Source organism: Acomys minous (assembly GCF_964271855.1).
Source record: "Acomys minous genome assembly, chromosome: 7".
Lineage (NCBI taxonomy): Eukaryota > Metazoa > Chordata > Mammalia > Rodentia > Muridae > Acomys > Acomys minous.
In genome coordinates, this window is record NC_140488.1 from 112,384,073 (window position 1) to 112,401,763 (window position 17,691).

Genomic DNA, 17,691 nt, shown 5'->3' on the forward strand with positions numbered 1-17,691 from the left:
GCTGGCCTCTGCCTCCCAAGTGCTGGGATTAAAGGCATGCACCACCACACCTGACCTCCTAGGATTAACTTTTAACCCCTGTGTACAGAACTAGAGGTGTGTGCTAGGGCTGGACCACAACAAACAGGTTTTTACAGTTAACAATTTCGAGGTTCACAATGGGATCAAATACCCTGCAACACAACTAAGAGAAGGTGGCACGTTGAAGGTGCCTGCTTCCCTGAAATAGTTGATACAACCTTGGTGGTTTGTTATATTGTTAGCTTTTTAATTGTTTACTTATCTTCACTTTTGTTGCTAATTGTGTTGGGTTTTTTGTTTGTTTGTTTGTTTGCTTGCTTGCTGAGAAAAAAAAAGTTTCACTTTGTAGACCAGGCTGACCTCACAGCATTTCTTTTGCTTCAGCCTCCTGAGTTCTGGAGTTAGAAGCATGATCCACTACATCTGGCCTATATTTATTCTTTTTGAGATAGGGTCTCACTATGTAGCCTTGGTTGGTCTGGAGTTTGCTATGTAGACCAGGCTATCCTTGAACTCACAGAGTTCCACTTTCCTCTGACTCCTGAATGCTGGGATTAAAAACATGTACCACAGGCTGGAAAGATGGCTCAGTGGTTGCTCTTCCAGAAGTCCTGGGTTCAACTCCCAGCAACCAAATGGTGGCTCACAACCATCTATAATGACATCTGGTGTCCACTTATTGGTGGGCATGTGTATATGGAGACAGAACACTGTATATGTAATTAAATAAATAAATCTTTGTTTTTGAATGCACCACCACAACTGGACCCCTACATTTACCCTTGATGTTTTTTGGTTTTGTTTTGTTTTGTTTTTTTCCGTTTTTCGAGGACAGGGCTTCTCTGTGAAGCCTTGACTATCCTGGACTCGCTTTGTAGACCAGGCTGGCCTCGAACTCACAGCGATCCGCCTGCCTCTGCCTCCCGAGTGCTGGGATTAAAGACATGTGCCACCACCGCCTGGCTCCCTTGAAGTTTTTGTTTGGTTTTGATTTTGTTTTCTTTTTAGCTTGGCATGGTGGCGCATGCGTGTAATCCCAGCACTCGGGAGGCAGAGGCAGGCAGAAGATCGCTGTGAGTTCGAGGCCAGCCTGGTCTACAGAGTGAGTCCAGGACAGCCAAGGCTACACAGAGAGACCCTATCTGGGGGGAAGAAGGAAGAAGAGGAGGAGGAGAATCTGAATCTGGCTTGTCTTTACCTCCCTTAGGGAAAAATCCAACCGACTTCTAGTGCTGCTGATAGTAGCTGTGCCAGGCTGCAGTGGCTGACACATTTGAGCAGTTTGATTTTTAATCAGACAAAGCCTTGTAATGTCACACGCACCCCCAATTAAAGCTATCCACAAAGGAAACAAGTGGATGGGAGATGCCCACCCTGAGGCTTGGGATGAGGGCATAGTGAGTGTCTAAACTCCAGATAAAGATGGGACTGGGTTGGGGCCAGGCCTGTAGCCAAGGCTAGTTCTAGGCTGATCTTTCTCCCACATCTTATCACAGTCCTTGAGAATTGTGTCTGGTCAAAATGGTGAAGAATGAGAGACAGGGTAGGAAAATTTAAATCTACTCTTTGAAGTCAAGTCAGAGGATCACCTGGGGTTGGGGGCTAGGGCTACCAAGTGAGATCTTGTCGCAAAAAATTAAATTTAAAAAATCAATTAAGCAATGACATCTCAAAGAGATAACTGATCATTAAAATCAGCTGCTTTCTGGACAGAATATACAGCTCAGTGGTTAGCTTTCCTAGTGCTGGGATTAAAGGTGTGCGCTACCACACCCAGCAGCAATTTTTTTTAAAAAGATGTTTTATTTTATTATTTTTTTGTTTGTCTTTTGGGTTTTTTTTTTTTCTTTTTAAAAAAATACTATGTACACAGTGTTCTGCCTGCATGTACACCCACAAGCCAGGAGAGGGCACCAGATCACATTATAGATGGTTGTGAGGCACCATGTGTTTGCTGAGAATTGAACTCAGGTCTGCTAGAATAGCAGCCAGTGTTCTTAACCTCTGAGCCATCTCTCCAGCCCAGCAGCCAGTGCTCTTAAAAGCTCACTGTGCTACCGCTCTACCAGTCCTGTAACCACCTTTAAAATGTGCAATTCAGCCGGGCGTGGTGGCGCACGCCTTTAATCCCAGCACTCGGGAGGCAGAGGCAGGTGGATCGATGTGAGTTCGAGGCCAGCCTGGTCTACAAAGCAAGTCCAGGACAGCCAAGGTTAACACAGAGAGACCCTGTCTCGAAAAAAAACAAAAAACAAAAAAACAAAGAAAAAAATGTGCAATTCAGTGACAAGGAGACAAGCGGCTAAAAGCACATATGTGCCCACCTGCACATAACTAAAAACAAAACTAGTAATAATAACAACAAAAAACCCGAAAAACAAACAAACAAAAAACTACACAGCTCAAACAAGGTGTAGTGGCACATGCCTTTTTCTTTCTTTCTTTTCTTTTCTTTTTTTTTTTTTTTTTAGGATTTATTTATTATGTATACAGTGTTCTGCCCGCATGCCAGAAGAGGGCACCAGATTTCATTATAGATGTGGTTACTGGGAATTGAACTCAGGACCTTCAGAAGAACAGATAGTGTGCTCTTAACCTCTGAGCCATCTAGTGTAGTTCAGGCTGGCTTCGAACTCGTGACCCTCCTGCCTCTCCCTCCTTCAGCAAATTCTACCGGTGTGCGCCACCACAACCAGCGGCGCATGCCTTTGATGCCAGCAACTCGAGAGTCAGAGGCTGAGTTTGTGAGTTCGAGGCCAGCCTGATCTATAAAGTGAGTCCAGGACAGCCAAAGCTACACAGAGAAATCCTATATCGAAAGACCAAAAACAAACAAACAAAAAACCCCACGGAAAACAAAAACAAAACAAGAACGACAGCTCAGAGAGCTGAGGGTGCAGCTCAGTGGCAGGGGGCATGTAGGAAGAATCCAGTCAAATCACACACCTCCAGTGTTAGGGTTAAGCTGCAGAGTACCTTGGGGGTTGGGGCTAAGGTATGCTGCAAAGCTCTCAGTCAGGCAAGAGGCTTAGGGAGGAGGGGGAGGGGAAACAAAGACACAGCGTGGACTGTGCTGGAGAGGACTTTTTAAAGGGTATTCCTGTCGCATTTGTCGCATGCGGCGCTGAAGGGTAGACTGGGGCTACCAAGCAGCACCGGCCACAGAAATCAGCTGTCCGACCTGTGGTTTGGGTAGTGTGCCCACCTTGGTCACAAAGCCTCCAGCCCTGCCCGCCCCCGCCCCCCCCCGTTCCCCCTAGGCCCCCTCCCCCGCCCGCTTCCCTCATCATCAGCTCCCGCAGCTCCCCTGTCCTAGACAGGGTAAACCAACAATGAGTGACCAGTTCAGCCCTGGGATCGGACTGCCGTTTAGAAAGAGTCCCCACCAAAGGCCTGCGGCAGGAGCCTCTCCCTGACTTCCATAGGCGCCTCTGGGCTCATCACGTTTCTGCGTGTGCTCAATGACATCACTGGGTATGGATACGTAGTAGCTGCGGTATTTGCCAACTCTGTGCTACTTCAGGGGCTTGGCTCCACAACCACGTGGACCTTTGCCCATCTAGGTGGCAAGTAAGCCCCGTAAACCTGATCTTTAACAGGGTAGCCTCCATCAGGACTCTGCACCTCTATGTCAGGCCAAGCGGGTACACTTTTTGTTGCCAGCGATGGGTGGCGCCACCGGAAGTCCACGGGAGCGAGGTTCCGAAGTCCCCTTGGCAAATCAGCTCCTGTGGCCTACCTCGCCTGATGTGAGGCTCTGCTGCCCTCTACTGGCCCCAGGGCAGCATGAGCGGGGGGGGGGGGTGGGGGGGGGTGGGCGCTGTCTGCTAATGGCACGAGGAGTGGGGGAGGGGAGCTGAGGCGGCTGCGCAGATCCAAGTGCTTTGTTCCCCCGCCCTCCCAGACGCTGCTGAGCACCCCCCACTCTATTCTTTCCCCTTTGTTAACCACCAGAACTCAAAAGAGCATCGAAATCTTTCACACTCACGCATATCCAGAGCACCGGAACTAAGGGTCAAACATCAGGCTCCTTGTTTGCTGGAAACCCTTGGGGAGACCCCAGAAATGAACGCTACTATCATACATGCGTGTAAAATTGGAGAAAGGGGATGGTATGAACTCTAATAGCTTAAGTGGTGGCTGGTGTACATCTGTAATCCCAACACTAGAGAGGCACAGTGGGGGGTGTGGGGGGTGTGAGTTCGAGGTGTGTGTGTGTGTGTGTGTGTGTGTGCGTGTTTCCTGTGAGTTTGAGGTGTGTGTGCGTGTGTTTCCTGTGAGTTGGAGGCCAGCCTGGACTACATAGCTAGACCCAGTTTAAAAATAACGTTGTTACCTCTCCCCTTGTCCCCAGCACACAGGCTACGGGACTTCTGGATCCTGAGAAGTCCTGTTAGAGTTACAGTTGGTATGATTTTAATGGGCTATTCTATTTCCATATATAGGACTTAGTGGCCATCCTAGGACAGGAATGCCTTCCAGGAATAATCTGCCTGCCCACCTAGTAGCGCCACACGGAGCTACAGCACTCGGCAAGTGGGTGGTGGAAGAGAAACAAGTTTCAAGTACGCAGAGCCCAAAAGAGTCTGTGCAAAGTTATCCCAGCTAGCCGGGCGTGGTGGCGCACGCCTTTAGGAGAGGCAGGTGGATCACTGTGAGTTCAAGGCCAGCCTGGTCTACAAAGTGAGTCCAGGACAGCCAAGGCTACACAGAGAGACCCTGTCTCGAAAAAAAAAAAAGTTATCCCAGCTATTGGTTATGACACTGTCTGAGCATGGGCTGGAGACATGGCTCAGTGCCTTAAGAGTACTAATTGCTCTTCCACAGGACTTGGGTTCAATTCCTGACCCCACATAGTGTCTCACAACTGTCTGTAACTCCAATTCCAGGGGATCCACCGCCCTCTTTGGATCTCCTCAAGATCTGCATGCCCATGTGCATGGTGTACATGCAGGCAAAACGCCTATCCATAGTGAGACCTAATTAAAAAAATAAAAATAAAAAAAGAGGGCTATAGAGACAGTGTTAACCCCAAGAGACTGCCAACCCAAATCATCCTGGCCAAATTAATTAAAGCAAGCTTTCCCTCTCCCCCCAGCCCACTGAAGACAAGGTTTTTCTGTGTTGCAGTCCTGACTGTCCTGGAATTCACTCTGTAGACCAGGCTGGACTCAGACTCGGAGATCAGCCTACCTCTGCCTCCTGAATGCTAGGATTAAAGATGTGGGCCACTATACTTGGCTGCAAGTTCTTTTTTTTTCCCCCTCTTGGTTTTTCAAGACAGGGTCTCTCTGTGTAGCCTTGGCTGTCCTGGACTTCCCTTGTAGACCAGGCTGGCCTCGAACTCACATCAATCCTCCTGCATCTGCCTCCTGAGTGCTTGGATTAAAGGCCACCATGCAGGGCTCTCTCTCTCTCTCTCTCTCTCTCTCTCTCTCTCTCTCTCTCTCTCTCTCTCTCTCTTCTTTTTAAATTTGTGTACAGAGCTGCCTTCCCCTAAGGTAGGGTTCAAGAGGTCAGCCTTGGATGTGAAGAAGGCAAGGTTTTTGTAGCTCAGGGGATGCGGTTTTCAAATGAGGGGTTTTGGCAGGCAAGTAGGCAGGGTTGCAGAAGCAGACACATGTCGGCCATAACCTCCTGAAACTAAGACATGGTTCCAAGATGGTCATAAGGTAGTCATAGCAACAGGCAGCCATAATAACATTTGAAACAAAGAGAAAGTTTCTGTTTCCTGGAACATCCAATCCAGAACCATTTGTAGTTAAGGTTACTCAGTGGTAAGCTAGACTTTGGTGCAGTCATTTGGTCTGTCATGGATTCCCTGTCTTGGGTGGACTAGAGGTATATGTGTGTTGTTTCCCCAGGAAAGGTCTCACACAACACTGTAGGCTCAATTTTCTTAGCAAATATATTTTATTATGAACTTATTAACTGAGAGTACCCCACTTATAACCTGACTAACCTAAACAATAGGAAAAGAAGATTAAAGAATACAATAATGAAACCGTAAGGAGATCAGTCCCGGAGAACAATTCTTCTGGCGTAATCAGCAGGATTTCTTCTGCTAGAACCTGGAGCAACTGGAACCCAGAACCTCAGCCAGAGCCCAGAGCCCTGAAGCCTTCCCTTGAGCGGTTCTCTCTAGGAGAGTCTTGAAGTGCAGCGATGAACAGCCGAAACTATCCCAAGTCTCCAAAAAGCCCCACCTCCTGTTTTTGGCTCACATTTATCTCTCCTCTCAGAATTTCAGGAAAAGGAAAAAAAAAGGATTTGTGGGGCAGCTGGAGAAATAGCTCAGACGTTAAGAGCGCTGACTTCTCTTCCTAGAGGTCCTGAGTTCAATTCCTAGCATCCACATGGTGGCTCACAGCCTTTTTTTTTTTTTTTCTTTTTTTCTTTTTTGAGACAGGGTTTCTCTGTGTAGCCTTGCCTGTCCTGGACTCACTTTGTAGACCAGGCTAGCCTCGAACTCACAGCGATCCGCCTGCCTCTGCCTCCTGAGTGCTGGGATTAAAGGTGTGTGCCACCACCACCTGGCCTCTTTTTTTTTTTTTTTTAAAGATTTATTTAGGCCTTTAATTCCAGCGCTCCAGAGGCAGAGGCAGGTGGATCTTTGTGAGTTCAAGGCCAGCCTGGTCTACAGAGCAAGTTCCAGGACAGATGGCTGTACAGAGGAACCCTGTCTCAAGGGGGAAAAAGATTTATTTGACATGTGTGTTTTACCTGCATTATATGTCTGTGCATCATGTATGTGCTTGGTTCCCTTCAGAGTATAGAAGACTACATTATGCTGGGCAGTGGTGGCACATGCCTGTAACCCCAGCACTTGAGAGGCAGAGGCAGGTGGATTGCTGTGAGTTTGAGGCCAACCTGGTCTACAGAGGAAATTCCAGGCCAGCCAGGGCTGCACAGAGAAACCCTGTCTCAAGACAAAAACAAAAACAAAACAAAAAACAAAAACAGAAGAGCACATCAGATCTCCAGGAAATGGCAGGGAACTAGATTAATTACGCACTGCCACTGGGAGTCAAATTCATGTCCTAACCACTGAGCCATCTCTCCAGCCTTCTTCTTATTATTATTCTATTATTATTATTATTACTACTACTACTACTATTTTAAGTGTGTGTGTGTGTGTGTGTGTGTGTATGAGCAGAAGTGTGTAGAAGTCAGAGGACAACTTTCAGGCGTTCATTCTCTTCCACTTGGGTCGGTCTTAGGGATCAGACTCAAAAACTCAGACTTGTTGGCGGCAGCCTTTTCGCACTGAGCCATGAAGCCAGCACTGTGTTTTTTTCTTTTGAGGGTTGCTCCCATCCCATCCCTGAGGGAGACATAAACGACATCTACCCCTCCTCCTGGTTTCCAAGGACTAACTAACTGCTGGAGGAGTCAGTTCTCTAGTGAGTGGATTAGGCTTCCTTCCAGAGCAGCGCGTGAGGACTTACAGGCAGCCACACTCAAAGGTCTGCATCCAGGAAGGGATGATGACTCCTCCATGGCTGTGTGGGTGGAGCCCCCTCTTCCTGAGGCCACCAAGCAACTAGGACAGCATTGAACACAACTGGTCAAGAGGAGGGTAATATACCAGAGGGAGAGACCTAGAACCCTCCCTACCCCTCCTTCTATGAGGGGCCTTCAATAGCCAACAAGCCCAGCTCATCTAATGAAGATGCTGGCCGGCTGGCTCAGAGCATAATCCTGCAGAACACTGAGAGAGGGTCCCACCATGCAGTCCTAACTGAACGAGAACTCCCTGTGTAGAGCAGGCTAACCTCCACCTGCCGAGCACTGTAGGCACGCACCACTTTGCCTGATTTATGCTGCTCTGGGAAGCCATTCAGAGGACTCAGGTTTAATTCCCAGAATCCACATGGCAGTTTACAACTAACTGTCTGTAACACAAGTTCCAAGGGATCCGACTGCCTCACACATATCTACATACATAACATACATACATACATAACATACATACATGCCAAATACCAAATGTGTTATGGGTTCAAGAATAGCCACACATTGACCACTAGGACACCAGACTCAGATTGATGGACGTTTATTAAATGCTGAACAAAAACAGACCAGTTAAGGGCCATAATCTGAGCTCAGGATCTTTCTTTCTTTTTCTTTCTTTCTTTCTTTCTTTCTTTCTTTCTTTCTTTCTTTCTTTCTTTCCTTCTTTTCTGTCCTCTGGAACTTGCTCTGTAGACCAGGCTGGCCTCAACTCACAGAGATCTGCCTGCCTCCGCTGGGATTACAGGCACGCGCCACCACGCCCAGCTTGCATTACATCATTTTTGAGTAGCTAAACATAATCAATTTTGTTTCGAGTACATCGTATCTAGATAGCTAGACAAAACATTTTAAGCTAGTTGGTTAGGATATAGGCTTGGGGACTTCCCAGTTCCCCACTGTTCCAGGAGAAAGGAACATAGCGGGGTGTTGTGGTCTTAATTCTAATAGAATAAACAGAATATACATTTATCTTTAACTCAAGCAGAACATGCATTTATCATCCATTGTTTTACTCTTTTTTGTTTTTTGCTTTTTGTTTTTCAAGACAGGGTTTCTCTGGGTAGCCTTGGCTGTCCTGGACTCGCTTTGTAGACTAGGCTGGCCTTGAACTCACAGCAATCTGCATTCCTCCGCCTCCCTGAGTGTTGGGATTAAAGGCGTGTGACACCACACCCGGCCCAGTGTTTTATTCTAAGCAGCAAGTATTCAACTATTGAATCGTATCCTGGTCTCAGGCACATAGGGCCTGAGAACTTGAACTTAATTTTACTTTCTGATCAAAATGGCTTCTTGTTATGCTAAAAGCTGTATCCGGTGTTAACTGAAGAGCTACAGTTATGCTAGGAACTAAAGGAGGAGCTATAGAGTTTAAGCAGGTTACAACAAATGTACATAAAAATTATAAAAGGAAAAAAAAAACAAAACCCAAAGCGAAGCCACGGAACTCAGGAAGCAGAGGTGAGGGGTTTGCCAGAACTTTGAGGCTAGAAAGAAGGACGGAGAGTGTTTGTTAAGTTCAACACGTAACAGTGGCTCAGTGAAAGAAAAAGAAGCGGTGCTTCCCAGGCAAGCATGTGGACTCAAGTTTAAGGTCCAGGACGCACATTAAAAGAGGGGTGGGGGGCATGGTTGTGTGTGCTTGTGTAAGTGATCTGAGTGCTGAGGGTGTGGAGCCAGGCAGAGCCCTGGGGCTCCCTGGACAGCCAGAGTGGCCAACTTGAGGGAGTTCCAGGCCAGTAAAGAACTTGTCTTCAAACCAGAAACAAAGGGGACAGTGCCTGAGGATAGATTGATGCTTCCTGAAGGTATCCTTGGGCCTCCACTTGCATCAAAATACACATGCATTGTAAAGCATTGGGAACTGTTTTCCGGTGGGGCTAGGGATGGATGAACTCAGGGCTTCGTCCATGATAGATAAGCACTCTATGACTGAGTGATCCTCTGTCGTCCCATCAAGCTATTCCGGGTGATAGTAGAAGGTAGACGGCATATAAACGTATCTAACGCCACAGCACATACAATTGAGAATGAGTGAGTCCTAAAGTGAACTGGGAGTTGTGAAAAGGATGTGTAGAGGGATCCTTGTGGATGGCAACAAATGCGCTCCCCTGGTGGGGAACTGCTGAAACTGGGGAGGCCATGCGCCTATGAGAGCAGCAACCAGGGACGCGAGAACTCAGTCAGTACCTTCTGCTCAATATTGCTGGGAAGCTAAGCTACTCTAAAACATAAAGTCTACTTTTAGAAGAAATGTAGGAGCCGGACGTGGTGGCACGTGCCTTTAATCCCAGCACTCGGGAGGCAGAGGCAGGAGGATGGAGCGCTGTGAGTTCGAGGCCAGCCTGGTCCAGAGAGGGAGTCCAGGACAGCCAGGGCTGCACAGAGAAACCCTGTCTCGAAAAACCAAAAATAAATAGATAGATAGATAGATAGATAGATAGATAGATAGATAGATAAAATGTAGGGACTGGAGAGATGGCTGAGCAGTTGCATTGGCTGCTCTTCCAGAGGATCTGGGTTCAAATCCCCAGCACCCACATGGTGCCTTGAAGCTAACTCCAATTGTAGGGGTTCTGACACCGTCTTCTGGCCTTCACAGGCACTGTTCTTGCGTACAGACATACAGTCGGGCAAAAAACTCCCATACACATAACATTTTCATTAAAAAAAAAATTGTCGGTGGAAACAAACCTCAGTAGATTGTTTAAAGGCTGCAAACGCCTTGCTTTGTGTACCCTCTGCACTGTCTCACTCCAAATTCCTCCCATGTAGATCAGAAGTGTATTCTACTCTCCTCCCCCGTCTGGGCTGACTTCTGTGCCCAGCAGGAGGAGTCCTATCAGCAGGAAGCTTGCGCCTGCCTTTGCCTCCCACTCTCTTAGAAAAGGTCGGTTCCTTTCTGTAAGGAAACCCAGGGCGTGGCTGTCCTTGGAGAGGACCCCTGGCTTCTTCCTGGCGGCCTGTATTTTTCAGCAAGGATCCCAGTCAACTCAGTAGATAGAGTGAGCGGGGAGTGGGGTGGGTGGGGTGGGGACCTAGCATAAACAAAGCCCTGTCTCAGCATTCAATCCTCAGCACCTCATAAAAAACAGATGTGCTGGCTCACACTTGTAATCCCACCCCACCCCACCCCCTCCCCCCACTCACACTTGTGGACCGGATGTGAGCTCTCAGCTACTGCTTCCTGCCTTGATGGTCATGGGCTCCGTTACCCTCTGCAACCATAAGCCCCAAAACTTAAGTTTTCTAAGTTGCCTTGGTCGTGGTGTCTTATGGATGACTGATTAAATAAACAGAAAGAGCTAATTGGCGACGAAGCTGTAATATATAAATGCAGGTTTATTGGAAGCGGCACGGGAGGGGGAAGGGAAGGGCGCACTGCGGGTGGGGGTGGGGGGAGGAGAGAGGGTAGGGAGGTGGGAAAAAAGGGGACCCTGGAACTAAAATATCTGGTTTCCATAGTGAATCTCTGGGAGAGGGGAAGCCCCGCCCCTAGGTAGAGGGCAGGCCCTGCCAGCCACGCCCTGCCGCAGGACCAAACCATCATGGCCACAATAAAAAAGCAATGAAGATACTCAACTTCAAATAAAGAAATGAGGTAGCTTGTGTAAGATCCTGGGTTCCATCTGAACACTAAAAAGAAGAACAGAAAAGCGTGGCCAGGCACGGTGGCACACACCTTTAGTCCCAGCACGCTGTGAATTTGAGGCCAGCCTGGTCTACAAGGTGAGTCCAGGACAGCCAAGGCTACACAGAGAAACCCTGTCTGGAAAAACCAAAACCAAACTAAAACCTGCCCCCCAAACAAACAAAAAACAAAACAACCAACCAACCCAAAACCCAGAAAAGCCCACAGTGTTGGTGTTGTCATCTCACATATGCAGTGGTACACACACACACACACACACACACACACACACACACACACACACGAAGGTGGAGAGGTAGTGAGAGATAACCACTCAAATAAAGCAGAGCATGGGGCCAATATAGGGCAGGGCCCCTACTCAGTATTATGATAAAGACATGACACAAAATTGTCTGAGCACACACAAAGTACACCACCGATAGGGAACCCATTGTAAGCATTGGATTTGAGTGACTAAAAAAATGGGGCAAATGATACTAACAAACGTCCCTCCCCAGAGAGCTGATGTTAATATCTGTACTTCGGACTTACTTTTCCCAAGAACCCAAAATTACTTAAAAAATAAAAATAAAAACCCGCTGGGTGTGGTGGCGCACTCCTTTAATCCCAGCACTTGGGAGGCAGAGGCAGGCGGATCGCTGTGAGTTCGAGGCCAGCCTGGTCTACAAAGTGAGTCCAGGACAGCCAAGGCTAACACAGAGAAACCCTGTCTCAAAAAACTAACCAACCAACCAAAATCCAACTGGAAAATGAGGAAGCCAGCTTGGCTTGAAGGACACATGGTACTTGAATAAAAAAAGAAAAAAAGAAAGAAAAAAGAAAAGAAATTAAAAGGAAAGGAAATGACTGTCCCTAGGTATGATGGAGGAGAAAGTTTATTGTAGATGGAAGAGCATAGCCCAAGACAGACACATCTGGGAGAGTCCAGAGTGGCCATGACAACTGACCCATGTGGGGAGAGGGGGAAGGGAGGGGAGGGGAAAGGAGAGCGGGGAGCCAAGTAAAGCAGCTAAAGGGGCCAAAAGTACAGAAGGGCGGGTAACCAAAATGTCTGGATCATATAGGGAAAAGCCTCTGAGGGAAGGGCAGCCTAGCCCCTGGGCTGGAGAGGTCACGAGAGAGGGTGAGGTATGGCAGCCACACTCAGTTAACAGGTAGGGCCCTGGGGATACTGCTGCTTATCTCGGGTTTGAAACTTAACTGTAGGCAGAGAACAAGCCTCAGGAATTTGACGCTGACCCAGGGAAGGAGGTCATGGGTCTGGGCTGAGGCATCTGTGAGTTTTTAAGGATAATGGGAGGAGGCCTGGGGGTGGGGAACTGGGGGGGCCAGGCCCCGGGAGAAGGGCTGCTTCTTTCTTTTCTTACGCCCTGGTCCCAGCTCCAAGCTTCTCCCCTCACACACAGCACATGTGACATTTTTTTTTCCCTGACCTTATCCCATTCCTAACTCCTAAGTAAGGCGACACCAGTGGCCCAGAACGTTAGACTACTGACGTCTCTAGGCTTTGGGGGTGTAGAGGTTGCTAGGAACCTAATCTTGCGTGGGGGGAGGGGCACAGGGTAGCTGCAGGCAGAACTCTGCCTCCCTTATTTCCCCTGTGCTCGCAGCCTGTGCTGTCCTCAGTCATAGCGCCTTGGGGTGTGTGTGTGTGTGTGTGTGTGTGTGTGTGTGTGTGTGTGTGTATTATCTAAGCATGTACCATCACTCACACTCAGCCCTTTATCCCTTTTGTCTCTGTAGTCTGGCCATTTCCAGAATGCTCTGTATTTGTTATGTAGCTTTTCTGGTTTGGCTGCCTTCACTAATCAACTCATTTCACTTTCATGGTAAACATTTCCTGTTTATATTTTTCCAAACTTCTCTCACTTAACACAACGAATAACCGCTTCCAATTAAGGAAAATGTTTATTTCGGCCTTGCCTGTAAGTCGGAATTAAATGTTTATCCTTTTTTGTTGTTGTTGTTGTTTGTTTTTCGAGACACGGTCTCTGTGTGTGTAGCCCTGGCTGTCCTGGACTCACTCTGTAGACCACACTGGCCTCAAACTCACATCGATCCGCCTGCCTCTGCCTCCTGAGTGTTCGGATTACACATGTGTGCCACCACGCCTGGCTCCAAATGTTTATCCTTGAAGACAAAAAGAAAATAGTATTTACTGACTGAACAGTGGGAATGAGAGATCACTGGCATTGCCGGGTTTGGGGGTTCAACCTGTGGAAAGATTCTGTACCTCCATTTTCTCCTGCAGGGGTTCTCAAACCTCATGCAGGATGCTAAGGAATGGCTGCTCAGTAGTCTTCCCCACCAATTCTCAGTGTCCCCCTGTCGTCCCCCTCCCCTCCCCGCGGCCCCCCCCCCCCCCCCCCCGCTCCAGTTGGCAGCATGACCCATCTGCAGTCAGAGGTTTCCTGTGGGGGCAGTGGCAAAGCCATCCCTGGGCCCTGTTTCAGAGGCTCCTGCCAACACTCATTGTTATAATATTGATAAATATGCCACACAGCAGATCTGGTATGAAACATTTATTGTGGGGGCAGGGGGAAGACCCCCCCTCCCCCCCCCACGGGGGGGGCGGGCAGGCAGACAGACATGAGGAAGGGAGGGAGATTGAGAGATAGATTGAGAGAAAGAGAGAGAGATTGAGAGAGAGATTGAGAGAGAGAGAGAGAGAGAGAGAGAGAGAGAGAGAGGGAGGGAGGGGTGGGGGCGCAGAGCGGGGGTGGAGGGGAGGGAGAGAGAAACCGGAAGAGGGGGGGAGCGCAAGAGCATGCATGGCGGCTGACAGGTTCTTATCTCCCGCGCTTGAAGCACAGGTGATGACATGGGATGCAGGTGGTGACCTAGGACGTTGTCAGGACCCTAACGGCCCCTGAGGGCAGGCCAGTTGATTTGCCTGCAGCACACCAACATAACGGTAACTCAAGACTTTCTAATCTCCCTAGAGGTTATCAGCACTGCGCTGCTGGCAAGCACTTAAGCCTGGCGCCTTCCCTACGGCATCTCTCACCAGCTATAAGAGCAAGAAGAGCAGCGCTTGAAAGAAAAAGCTGTCACTCTGTCATTGCAGAGGCTTGGTTTCAGGACCCCTGCAGATGCTCACTCCTTTGTATAAAATGGCTTAGTATTTACAGAGAACACACACACACACACACACACACACACACACGTATTTCCTTGTGTTCTGTGAGACAGAGTCTGGCCTTGAACTTGCTCTGCCGCCAAGACTAGCCTCAAACGCCTGATCTTCCTGCCTCTGACTCCGGAGTGCTGGGATCACAGGTGTGCAACATGACCTGTTCCTCCAGAAAGCCACAGATGAGTCATCTCTGTCTATGGACTTCTGATACCCAATACAGAGTAAACACCACTTGGACGGCAGGGTAGAGAGGTGACTCAATGGCCTTATGTAGCCCAGGTTAGCCACATAAGGAAAGTCATGCCTGCTTTTCCTGCCTCTATACCTCTATACCTAGGCTTAGAGGTATGTGCCAGGAGCCGGACTTGTGTTTTTGTAGTTGTTGTTTGTTTTTATTTGTGAGACAGGATTTCTCTGTGTAGCCCTGGCTGTCCTGGAACTCACTCTGTAGACCGGGGCTGGCCAAAATTCACAGAGAGCCGCTGCCTCTGCCTCTGGGATTAAAGGTGTGCACCAACACTACCTGGCAAAACAGTTTGTGGAATTTTTTCTTTGTGTGTGTGTGTGTGTGTGTGTGTGTGTGTGTGTGTGTGTGTGTGGTGGGGGGCGGGAGGTGGCAGTCAAGACAGGGTTTCTCTGTGTAGCTGTCCTGGCTGTCCTGCAACTCAATCTGTAGACCAGGCTGGCCCGAAACTCAGAGATCTGCCTGCTAGACTTTCTACAATTTTTTAAAATTGGAGATTAGTTAAGCCCCTAGCTTTGTAAGCACTGACAATGACATTATTCCATCTTATGGATGTAGCTGTTCATGTGTGTGCATGTTCCAGCATGTGCAGGCACATATTATGTGCACAGGTCAAACCTTTTCTTGTGCGTGTGTGTAAATGTGTGACCCATACATGCATAGCAGTCAGAGGACAGCCCTAAGTTTGGGTCATCACCTTTGTATTTATCTACTGATTTGTTTCTTTGTTTATTTAATGTATGAGCGCTCTGCTGCATGTACACCTGCAGATTCCTTTATAGATGGTTGTCAGCCACCATGTGGTTGCTGGGAATTGAACTCAGGACCTCTGGAAGAGCAGAAGGTGCTCTTATCCACTGAGCCATCTCTCCAGCTCCTCAGGATCATCCCCTTTTACCCTTACTCTTTGCTACTGTGTGCACCAGGCCCTTCAGCAAATTCCTGAGGCGGGGAGGACCTGTTTGTCTTTACCCCTCACATAGGAGTGCTGGCATTACAGGTGTGTGCTAACACCTAGCTTTATGTGCACCCTGGGGATTCAAGTTCTAGGTCCTCATGACCACACATCAAATGTTTTACGCTTTGAGCCATGCCTTCAAGCTGTCATCTCTTGGAGCAGGGTCTCTCGCCGGTTTGGGACTCACCAAGTAGGCTGGACTGGCCAGCAAGTCCTGAAGATTCTTCTGTCTCTATTCCATATTCCATCCCATCTCACCTTACACACACACACACACACACACACACACACACACACACACACACCGCCCGGTTTACTCTGTTTATTAATACAATCTGCACAGAGCAGGAGGGAATAGTAGCACAAGTAGAGGTCACTAGGGGCGTCTTGGAGGCTGGCTACCACAGACCTGAAGAGAGGCTAGACAGAAAAGGACCCAGCACCTCAGAAAGCATCTCAACTCTATTCTAGAGGCGACATTAACAACAACAAAACAATAACAATAAAAACAACAACAGAAAGCATCCAGGCCAGCACAAATGTTTGTCACCACCCAACAGGTCCTGGTCCATATGTGACAGCTTACCAGGCACTTTAACAAGACAGTGGACTAATGACTCTGTGGGAATTAGTTACAATTCTTCTTCTTCTTCTTCTTCTTCTTCTTCTTCTTCTTCTTCTTCTTCTTCTTCTTCTTCTTCTTCTTCTTCCTCTTCTTCATTGTTGTTTTGTTGTTGTTGTTGAGACAATGTTTCTCTATGTTATCTTGGCTGTCCTGTACTCACCATGTAGACCAGGCTAGCCTCTGCCTCCCGAGTGTGGGATTAAAGGTGTGTGCCACCATGTCCCACTACCATCATTTCTTTTCTTTTCTTTTCTTTTCTTTTCTTTTCTCTTCTCTTCTCTTCTCTCTCTCTCTCTCTCTCTCTCTCTCTCTCTCTCTTTGGTTTTTCGAGACAGGATTTCTCTGTGTAGCCCTGGCTGTCCTGGACTTGCTCTGTAGACCAGGCTGGCCTCGAACTCACAGAGATCCCCCTGCTTCTGCCTCCCAAGTGCTGGGATTAAAGGCGTGTGCCACCATGCCTGGGTACCTTTTTAAAAAAATATATTATATTTATTTTACATATAAGTGCTCTATCTGCATGAACACCTGCATACAAGAAGAAAGCAGATCTCATTATAGATGGTTGTAAGCCACCATGTTGTTGCTAGGAACTGAACTCAGGACCTCTGGAAGAGCAGACATTGCTCTTATCTGCTGAGCCATCTCTCTAACCCCTTATTTCCATTTCTTTTTTTTTTTCTTTTTTCTTTTTTTGGTTTTTTGAAACAGGGTTTCTCTGTATAGCCTTCACTGTCCTCAACTTGCTTTGTAGTCCAGGCTGGCCTCGAACTTACAGAGATCCACCTGCCTCTGCCTCCCAAGTGCTGGGAGTAAAGGCGTGCACTGGCTGGCTTTACTTCTATTTCTTAACTACCATATGGTTGTTGTGTTTCCAGGAATATTTTTAATTGATTGAAAGAAAGAGAAAATGTTCTTGTCGGTCTTAGAAACTTAACAACTTGCTGCTTTAAATGATCTCAACTGTATTAATTTTTTTACAGTTATAATTTATTTTTATTATTGTGTGGATGTGCCCATCCTATCGCATTCGTAGGGCAGTCAGAAGACAACTTTCAGGAGTCAATTTGCTCCCAGGTTGTCAGGTTGGGTGGCAAGTGCCCTTATCCATTGAGCTAACCTCCTAGCCCTCAGCTGTATTTTTTTTAAAGTTACTTATTTGTTTGTGGAGGGGAGCATGCGTGGTAGATGTCAGTTCTCTCCTACTAGGTAGGTTCAGGGGTGTGAAGTTAGGCCTATAGGATTTGGCAGCAAATGCCTTTACTAAAACAGCTATCTCACTGGCCCTGTTTTTTGTTTGTCTATTCTTGTCTTTCCTGAGATAGGGTTTCTTCGTATAGACCAGGCTGGCCTCAAATTCAGAGATCTGCCTTCTTCTGGCAATTCTCAGTTGCATTTTTTATTTCCATTTGTGTGTATGTGTGTGTGTGTGTGTGTGTGTGTGTGTGTATACAAATGACTGTGCGCAATGATATATGTATACAAAAGCTATCAATTTAAAAACATTTATTTAGGGGTTGGAAAGTTGGCTCAGCAATTCGAGCTG